Raw genomic sequence first — 10,866 nt, 5'->3', positions numbered from 1 at the left:
ATGACTACGTTTCTTTGGACCTTTCCTGTTTTCTTTTCCCTTTTTTTTCTGGAAGTAGCGTTTTGTGGACTATTTTCTGTTTCATGATGCCCTTGCCTTCCTTCTTTGCTGCAAAAGAAACACACACACACACACACACACACACACACACACACACACACACACACACACACAGAGGGCCAAAGAAGAGTACTCTGGGGAACCACCCTACACGACCTTCCTTTGTTCCGAGCCATAAAGGGGGCACGGACAGCGCTCCTTGTGGCTCATTCCAGCGTGGGAATGTTAGGGGCCTGGAGGACTCTGAGGAGGAGGAAGGCTGACAACGAGGAGGAGCAGAACGATGAGGAGAAGGAAGACTTACAACGAGGAGGAGGAGGAGAAAGATGAGGAGAAGAAGGACTGACAACGAGGAGGAAGAGGGGGGGATGGGAAGATGAGACCTAGGTAAATGAGGAAGAGGAGGAGGAGGAGGAGGAGGAGGAGAACCATCATGGGAAGGAAGAGGGAAATGTCAGCAGGAGGAGGACAGAGGGATTCAAGTTTGCGGCTAAACATTTTTTGTAAAGTGGAAATACCGGCGGTGGTAGAAGTAGTAGTAGTAGTAGTAGTAGTAGTAGTAGTAGTAGTAGTAGTAGTAGTAGTAATAGAAATAGGAGTAGTAGTAATAGTAGTAGTAGTAGTAGTAGTAGGTGTAGTAGTAGTAGTAGTAGTAGTAATAGATATAGGAGTAGTAGTAATAGTAGTAGTAGGAATAGTAATGATAATAGTAGTAGTGTAGAAAATAGATACTCTGAGAATCTGCCAATTGTGTTGACATTTGATTTTTACGATTCAACCAATCTAACATCAAAGTGAGAGAGGTTATAGGCTTCCAGGAATATTAATTAAGTTGAAATATCCCAAAGCCTTTTTACTTCGTATATTTTCTGAATCATCTCCGGTCTTCTTTGGTTCGCTCTGACCAGGAGTGTGGACGCAGGGAGGTCTTAATCCTGACTACTTATATGTTATTATGTCTAGTGCAGGGCGCAACACACACACACACACACACACACACACACACACACTCTCTCTCTCTCTCTCTCTCTCTCTCTCTCTGTGTGTGTGTGTGTGTGTGTGTGTGTGTGTGTGTGATAATGAAACACCTCGGGGTCATGTTCTGGGTACTAGTCGTGAGCAAAGCAGGAGTGGCGTTACTAGCTCCAGACGAAGAATGTCTGGCAACACGGATTGTGTGGCGAAACACTACATTAACTGTTACATATTATTATCCTTACTTCAGAGAAAACCGAGAACTATAAAGGATATATCTAGACACATCTATTTCAAGACTAGATCCCTCTCTATATCGGCTTTCCTTGCTTCTTTTCGCTTAACGTGAGCCGGGTGCGAGGTCGGCATGCTATTTTATATTTTGTCTGTTTCTTTTTGTGTGTCGCCGGACGGACGGGGCAACGAGAAAGAGGTCGCCACATGTTACTCAAGCTTCTCTAACTCGTCTCGTCTTCACGTCACTCTCAGGCAACTTGAGTGTTATTTGTTTTGTGTTAAATTTATTAGAGCAGATTCGTGTTTTTTTACAGCAAAGGAGAAAGTTCAAGGGCAAAAAATAAAAGCAATATCAGAAAGCCTCGCTAAACGCTGCTCTCAAAAAAAAAAAAAAAAAAAAAAGAAAAAAAAGAACGAGAGGTCAGAATAGAAGTCAAATTTGGGTAGAGAGGTGTGTTGATTTTTTTTCAGTACAGGAAGCAACTCAAGGGCAACAAAAATAAAGTGTAGGGAAATAAAGACCGTGTACTCTGTTATCTTGTATATTTAAGCATTTTTGTATTTGTTTCCATGACGAGTGGTTTGTTTCCTCTTTACGTCGCCTTCCAGTGTGCTGCGTGTGTGTGGCCGCCGCGATCTGGCCAGCATCTGTTACGTGTGTTGCCCCGCTTTTCTGGGCCTCAGCTTCCTCCTGCACTTACCTGATTGGCATTGCAGTAAATCATGTCTTACTCAGGTGCCCGATGTCTAGACGATTGAAAATTATATGTTTATTTAAGCAGTCATGTAAGTAATGGATCTAGCCTGTATATATTCGTAATTGTTCGTGTTACAGGGATAATATTTGTATGTATTAGTCATCTGATATATAATTAACTTCATCTCTCTCTCTCTCTCTCATAATTATTGCACTCCTGAAAATGATGAAACAGACGTTAATTGCTCGGGATCTGGCTCTTCGGGAAAATCTGAACTCGCGTACGATTGGGATTTGAGTCTCAATGGATTTTGGTTGATTTATACTGCCGTGATAATATAATTTCAAGACTACTACAATATGGAACTTGCGTTTTGGATTGATTTCGATTTTTGTATTACCTCCTTTTATAAACGGGTCACTATTTTTTATTACCACTATCATTACTTTGACTCTGATTTTGCGAAGTCTTTAGTTCAAAATCCTTGGAAATCAAAATGCTTTACAGCGTCGTTTGAATCTCGTTAATCAATAAGAAATCAATGTGAAGGCACACGAGAAAAAATTATACTAAATTATTCTACACTCACTCGGTAGACATGGAAACTATAGACAAATGAACTTTTACTGGCATTAGAGGTTTGTTACCCTTACTGGCAATGAACCTTTTTGTAGAAACAAGGAATTTTGGTCTCGATGTGGATAAAGGACGGAAAAGAACAAGAACGTCAGCACTTAACGGCTTGACAGGCGAGACGTAGAGGGTAAAAATGTAGTATGAGAGAGAGAGAGAGAGAGAGAGAGAGAGAGAGAGAGAGAGAGAGAGAGAGAGAGAGAGAGAGAGAGAGAGAGAGAGAGAGAGAGAGAGAGAATGCAATTACGATTAACCTTTAGGAACGAAGATTGCGAAGAGCCCGTCTGCATCTCTGATTTCACCACCGCCACAGCCACCACACGCATCCTCCACCACCGCCACCACCACGAACCTGTCACCTCCACCAATGACCTCATCTTCCCCGCGACCCTTAAGGACACCCCGGAAGGATGCTCATTAGGCCTAACTCGCGGGACACGGACTCCTGCTCGTGGCCAGGATAACTTTTCGGGTTCAGATGGCGGCGGAAAACGGAATATTGATTGGAGATTGGAATTCGAGGTTGTGATTCGAAGAGTTGATTCACGAAACGAACCTCCGAAATGTGTTGAAATGTGATCCATTCCGAGGATTTTAACGTTGTGCATTTAGGGATAGATCTTCATTGCATTTACTCCCGTCCCATTTTCGTACAATTTATTTCTGTTTTAACGATTTATTTTATTTTTGTCAGTGTTCTTAATTAAGCGTGTCATTGTTCTCATAACCTTTTACCAACGGGCTTTTTTTTTTGTTCACATTTATTCTTGCCCTTGAGCTGCTTCTCTTACTGTGAAAATAAATATTGATGATGTTATTCTTATCTTTATGCTGTATGCTTATATTTGTATGTTCTCCCTTCTCCTGCCTCTTCCCGTTAACTTATCGACGCGCCCGCTCCGTCAGGTCCATTCCAAGCCGTGAATCATTGTTGAGATACGTGAATTAGATAACATTCCCTGCTGCCGCTGACTCTCATTACAAATTGATGGAGCAAGTCTGAGTACTTAACCCTCTTCGGTGTCATGATGAAATAATTTTAGAACTACCTCCTGTGAAAGTGTCATGCTCCGAATTAAAACGACCGACTTTTGGCATTTTTTCCGCTGCAGAATTTAGGTCAGCCCGGAACTAACTTAAAAGGAGGTGAAGTGAGGTGAGATAAGACGAGGTGAAGTGAGGTGAGGTGAGACGAGGTGAAGTGAGGTAAATAAGTGAAGTGAGGCATGTGTGGACACTCTCGCAAATGAGCAACGGAATAAAAATGCAGAAGAGGCGACGCTTGAATAGAGGCAACTTGGAATGTGTAGGTGGTAGGTGAGACCCAGGCGCCGGAAAGAGGTCACTCGTAACTAATCACGGGGGGCGTCCTGTCTCTCGCTCCTGCCGAGGTGACCCTATTTCCCGCCAGCATGAGAAGGGCGGCGCAGGTAATTGGACAGTGTTTGAGCCCCTGATTTGTGTGACGACGCTCCGGTGATTAGGGTGGTCTTTAACGAAGGGAGGTTACCGGCAAGGGAGGAGGATCCAGGGCTTTCCCTCGCCATTATTCTGCTCCCTTTTTGCGGCGTATTCAGCCTCTTCCTTTGTAAACAGCTAATTGCATTTTTCGCTCCGGAGTCTCTCGTATTTTAAGATAATTAGAATATAGTGGAGAGTCATCTGCGTTCATCAGTACTGTTTTTTAGAGTGAGGGAGAATATTATGTAAGCGGGGGTATAGAAAGGAAAAATGGAGATGATTAAGGTCCAGTTTGCAGGAGACTTCTATCCCAAAAGGTTAAAAAATAAGCTCCATTAACTAAACTTTTCATCGCCTCGTTCCCGCCTCGGTTCCCACACTCGCCAACTTGCCGAAGCTCTGGACTTGGCGGCTGAGAAGGGGATGCCACTTGAAGGGAGTTCGTTCTTCGTCCTTTTAACGGGTGCAAGGCGATCATTCCCCTCTCCATCTATTTGTTTGCCTCCGCCATCACCGTGAAGGGTTGTGTGCAGCCTTTTTTTGCGCTTCTGCCTGTGAAGTAACGAAAATCCGCCTCATCTCTTTGGCTTATGTTTCAGGAAGCTGCGATGTAGTGTTTGTCTCGTCCTTTACTCTTAATGGCCTGCATGTTATTGTTTTTTTTCATCTTTACTTCGTAGCTTAGATAAAAGGGATCCCGTTCTCTATTGTCTGTCCCGCTAAGTGAGCTTTGACTTGATCTTTTTTCAATGCTCCCTCCTTACATGGATCCCTCGGTGTCTCTTTTACATCTCAAACCAATGATTGAGCTCCATGATTCTTGTTTCTTTCCAAATGGTGTTCATTGTAGGAAAATGGACTCCATTCTTTAGAGTGTTTTGATTTTCACATACCATCCAAAAGTGACGCTGCTGAAGATTGAGGGAGACAGAACACGAACTAAGAGCCACTAGATGAAAGAGAATTCCGTTACAAGGTGTACGTACAGTAAGTGTCGTCACAAAGAGAGAGGTGTGTGTGCACGGCCTTCATCCTAACGCCTTTTGAATGTAATGAAGGTGTGCTGCTACTCTCATGGAATTACCATAACATTAGAATGACGAGAGAGTCGAGGAAAAGTAGATGATCAAGGAAGAGCCGCCTCACTCCGCCATTCCAAAAATCACTTAAGAGAGGGTGCAGATGATGAAGAGGAAGAGGAAGAAGAGAAGAGTGAAAAGGAGGAAGCTGTCATGATTCGAACGACAGTTGCTCAACTTTCCAGATATTGAAAATGCATCACGACTTTTCTGTTCGCCGTTATTATTTTTTTTTTCTCAGTGACGCAGTTAAGAATACGTTGGTCGATGGTGGATGATGATATGGCACTGAGTTATGGTCGTGGGCGTGGGCGTGGGTGGGTGTGGTCGGGGCATTGTTTGTTGACGACTGGCCGCTGTTGTTTCTGCAAATGACCTCCATTGTCCAGCCCGAGTATGCTCCGAGGCAGACACGTGTTGCGCCGCCCACCTGCTGAATAAACGGGCAGGTGTGTCCCATTTCGGGACCGCCAGAGGGTGAGGGAATTATTTACGATGAGCGTTGAAATGAAATGAAAAAATACCAAAAACAAAACGTTGGGGCTCGTTAGCCCATCTATGGGCACTACTGAGGTGCGGGGCTCGAACCTCAGCCGACCTAGTCGGAGTCTGTGAAGGAAGTTCCTTTGTCCACTGCACCACGGGAGCGGTGTGGGCGGGTCTCGTCAGTTTTTAATTATTTCCATTGTTATATGACTCAGGCTCTCCTTATTTTTCGCTTTAATTTTTCTCTCTCTCTCTCTCTCTCTCTCTCTCTCTCTCTCTCTCTCTCTCTCACACACACACACACACACACACACACACACACACACACACACACACACACACACACACACACACACACACACACCTGCAACAGAAACACGTGACTCGGCGTTCACGTGCCGCTGGAGGTGTGGGCGGGGATTGGCTGGCGGCTGGCTGCAGGTAACTTTGTCGGCGTGGGGGCTGGGCTTCATCAATCTTCTTACCTGTCTCTCACATCTGTCTGGCTCCCTTTTGTGCTCCTATGTGTACCTAATTTTAATTTGGACGTCTACCGATAGTTTCCCTTTTATAGTCAGTTATGAAATTTTTGGGGTATTATTTTTCTCCCTGAGATTTTGATAGTATTACCTCGTTTAATTTTCCTAGTTTTCATTGTCCGTTTTCATATTTTATAACTCGGTTTGACCTTCTGCTTCCTTCCCTACAACTCCTAAATCCTCCGCCACTAAATCCTTCACACGAATCCCTTTCCACAAGTCTCCCCTCCTCTCTCAACGCTTTATTATCTCCTTACTTCGCTTCTCTTCACCTTCTGAACCCTTCCCTCCTCCTCCTCCTCTGTCTCCATTTATATTACTTTTTCCACCCATATTCTTTTTCTTCACTCTCAAATCCCTTTCCTCCTTTCACCACATTTTTCCAATTCGTTTCCTGATTTGTCCCTTAATTTCTGTTCTCTCTAATTTGTTTTTTTTCCTTCCCTCTCATTTCTTTCCTCCTCCCATCACATTTTTTCCATTTTCATTTATGTTTCCAACCCACGACTCTACGCGTTTGTATATCCTCATTCATTTCCTTAGTCGTTCTTTAATTCTTCTGTTTTTCTCTACTCTCATTGTTTTTGTTCCTTCCCTCTCATATTTCTTTCCTCCTCCCATCACATTTTTTCCATTTTCATTTTTGTGTCCAACCCACGACTCTACGCGTTTGTATTTCCTCATTCATTTCCTTAGTCGTTCTTTAATTCTTCTGTTTTTCTCTACTCTCATTGTTTTTTCTTACCTCTCATATTTCTTTCCTCCTCTCATCACATATTTTTTCCATTTTCATTTTTGTTTCCAACCCACGACTCTACGCACTTTTTTTTCCTCATTCATTTCCTTAGTCGTTCTTTAATTCTTCTGTTTTTCTCTACTCTCATTGCTTTTTCTTACCTCTCATATCTCTTTCCTCCTCCCATCACAATTTTTTTTAATATTATTTTTTTTCCAACCCACGACTCTACGCATTTATTTTTGCTTATCTATTTCCTTTGTCGTCCCTCAAATTCTCTGTATCTCTTTTTCTACTCTGCTTTGTCTGTGTTATATATATTTTTTTTTACTTCACGGTTTCTGTTACTCATTTCGTTCTCTTTAATTTCAGACTCGCTTTTTTTGTGGAGTTGCAGCCGCGAGGGAAGATAAAAAGTAGGTGTAACTATCTTCAATCTCATTTTTTATTTTGCTTTTTTTGTAATAAGTGAAATGGATCTTGTTTGTGCCTCAACTTCACTCCGCCTTTTTATTAGTGTAGAACTTTGATTGCTTACTTTGAGATGCTAATTTTTTTGGTGCACTTTCTTTTTTCTATATTTTATTTAAGTTTCTGGTGTGTGTGTGTGTGTGTGTGTGTGTGTGTGTGTGTGTGTGTGTAATTAGAGACGAGTGCTATCTTTAATTACGTTGTTCTCTCTCTCTCTCTCTCTCTCTCTCTCTCTCTCTTCCTTTTCTTCCTGTCTCCATCCTTTTCTCTTCACGCACTCGCCTTCATCAGCTTGTAGTCACTTAACAAATGGATGCTGTCTTTCTTTCATTCTCTTTCTCATTCCGTCAACTCATTCCTCTTCATGCAATCTTCTTCTTGGCATGCCTTACCCTGCACCACTTTTTTTTCTCTCCTAATCACTTCATTAATTTGTCTTTTCCTAATCCTCCTCCTCTTCCTCCTCCTCCTCCTCCTCCCATTCTCTTTCTTCTTTTCTTTCATGCTTCCTTTCCTTCCTTAATCCTCCTCACACTCTGATGGTTTCTTTATTACGATTTTCTTATTAATTTCGATAGCCTCTCACAGTCTTTTTTTTTTCTCTCTCTCTCTCTCTCTCTCTCTCTCTCTCTCTCTCTCTCTCTCTCTCTCTCTCTCTCTCTCTCTCTCTCTCTCTCTCTCTCTCTCTCTCTCTCTCTCTCTCTCTCTCTCTCTCTCTCTCTCTCTCTCTCTCTCTCTCTCTCTCTCTCTCTCTCTCTCTCTCTCTCTCGTAATTTAGATTTGGGCCGTAAATGTGTTTGCATGTTTTTCTGCCTTGCGTTATTCTGTTATGTCTTGGTTCTCTTCCCTGCCAATCCATTTCGTACGTGGAATTCTTCTTCGTTTTTATATCTTTAGTTTTATCGTTTAGTTTTATTTGCACATTTTTCATCGTTTTCCTGTGGCGTTTTCTTTTCGCCCGTCTAAATGATCACAGTTCCACATTTATTATCGGGAAGCAACGCAGATTTCTATTGAATGTGAGTATAGTAACATAAAGCGTGAGGGAGTGGATGGGGAGCTGTCGTTAGTCTCTGTGCTGTGACCGGAATAATTGGACGAGATGCAGGAGAGACGGAGGCCATATGCCGTGTGAAGGGGAGGCAAATGGGGCAGTGAAAGCTTTTAGACATGGACGTGCGGAGGAGACAAGGAGGCAGCACTAGAGGAGTAACTGAATTCGACTACTGCGAAGACTGCCATTCATGTTACGTAAACCCTTTGTTGTGGCGTGAGTTCAGGTGTTCGGAGTGCGTAGGTGAGTCAGGTGAGGCAGGTGTGAGGAACGAACGATGAGCGGGATCAGGCAGTTTGTAGGGCGCCGCGTGTGTGGTGTTGGAGAAGCCACGAAGAGGAGGAAGGGTAGGAGGAAGGATTGGAGGAAAGGTAGAAGGAAGAGTTAAAAGAGGAGGCAGGGTAGGAGGAAAGAGTTACAAAGAGGAGGCAGAGGAGGAGGAAAGACAGGAGGAAAGAGTCACGAAGAGAGGCAGAGTAGGAGGAAAGACAAGAGGAAGAGTCACGAGGAGGAGGTAAGGTAGAAGGGAGTGACGTGTGTTGCAAGGGATTACGCTCGGTGAGAAGAGTCGGGCGGAGATTTATGTGGTGTCAAGGTGAGGGGAATGGCCCAGAGAGTGTTCAAACCTGCAGTGATTGTGTGAGCCGGAGGGTGACGAGACTGGCAGCTCAGAGGCGGTATTAACTAAATGGGAGGTTCGTGTCACGGTGGATGTCTGGCACCGGCTTTGCGATATTTCTATTGTCGACAAACTGGATTAACCCCAAGTAGAAGTTTCATGGACCGACGTACTCTGTGTAGAAGGGAATAAAACTGGCTTGACTTGAATCGTGTGTGTGTAATATCCCTCCGCCGACTCTGCCTTTTATCCCTGTTTTCTTTAAGTTCTAAGCCTTTGATACCGTAATCATGTAATACTAAATCAAGCTGGCTGGCTAATGACGACTTTAATGAAGATAGATTCCTCACAGCTTGATGTACTCGGCTCGGTGTTCTGTCTTTCTTCTCCTAACTCTTTCCCCCTACAACTGTAATCTTTGCCTTCCCCAGTGCCATTCCTTTTCTCGTCTCTGTATACATATGTTACCTTTCCTCTCTTCGTTATCCCTCTTCCTGTTACCTGGCCGCGTCTCTCAGCGTCTCACTCTTTCACAGTACATTTGTAAATCTTTGCCTTCTCCAGCGCCTTTCCTTTCCACGTATGTTACCTTTCCTCCCCTCGCCTCCTTCCTGTCACCTGGCCGCGTCCCTCAGCCTCAAGGCGTGCACCGTCACCTCCATCCGTCAGGTCTTTTTCGCTGCCGCCCTCACTGTGCCTGCCGCCGCCCTCCACTAGTGAGTTATTTTTCGTAGTAAGAGGGATTGATGGCAGGTGTTGCTTATACTAATGATTACGGAACCCTTTTATTTTATTTGTTTTCCCATATCTTCCGTATTTTTCTTTTTTACTTAGGATCTTAATATTGATCGTGCATAACATTTGAAGAATTGAGGGACATGGTTTATTCATATCACTGCTTTCTGACTCTTTCATTAGGCTGTTGTCCTCAATATAAGAACAGAGCGACCTGACATATGTAGGAGTGAGGGGCGTCCTCCATCTCCTTCCTCTCAGAACTCGTGTCAGCAGCAGACCAACACATCACTCCTCCCTTTGTCGTTCCCTCTCCTTTTTTCTTCCTTTTTCTTTCCGTCCGTTCACCTTCCTTCTCCTCTCACACTCCTATTCACAGCGATGGACCAACAGGTTTTCCCGTTTTGTTTATCTGTCTGTCTGTTCCCTGTGATTACCTGTCTATTATTCCCGCCCGTCCCACCTCGGCAAGCACTCCCCGGTGCCGCCCCCAGTCCGCCCCGCGTTGCCTCATAACAATGCTCGTGGTAATCCGGTAAAGTTTGGATGAGAAGAAATGTTTCCCGTGTGTCTTAAGGGTTGTTAAGAGTGAGATTGTGACAACTATCGCTCTAACTACCTGAAACTTCGTTGTGTTCATTTACTCTCTCTCTCTCTCTCTCTCTCTCTCTCTCTCTCTCTCTCTCTCTCTCTCTCTCTCTCTCTCTCTCTCTCTCTCTCTCTCTCTCTCTCTCTCTCTCTCTCTCTCTCTCTCTCTCTCTCTCGCCACCACCCACCCACCCTTACGGCCGTGCTCTCCTCTGCAGATCAAGAAGGGACATAATTGATCATCGGGCCGCAGTTAGTTAGGCTCGCCAACTTTCTGGTAATCAAGTTCCGAGATAAAATAAATGATTTGGAAAAAGAAAAAAGAGAGCAGAAAGTTAAAATGGACTATTGAATTAAATGTGAAACGATAGGACAGAAGTGCAGAGATCTTTGATGAAGACGGTGAGGTCTTATTTTTTTTTTTTTTCATTTGAGGCAATAAAGTAAACAAAGACACTGTTTTTCTTGTCCCGTTTGTAGTTGTTTTTCAATTAC

This window comes from Eriocheir sinensis, chromosome 48 (assembly GCF_024679095.1).
Source record: "Eriocheir sinensis breed Jianghai 21 chromosome 48, ASM2467909v1, whole genome shotgun sequence".
Taxonomy (NCBI): domain Eukaryota; kingdom Metazoa; phylum Arthropoda; class Malacostraca; order Decapoda; family Varunidae; genus Eriocheir; species Eriocheir sinensis.
Note: the sequence above shows the minus strand (reverse complement) of the source record.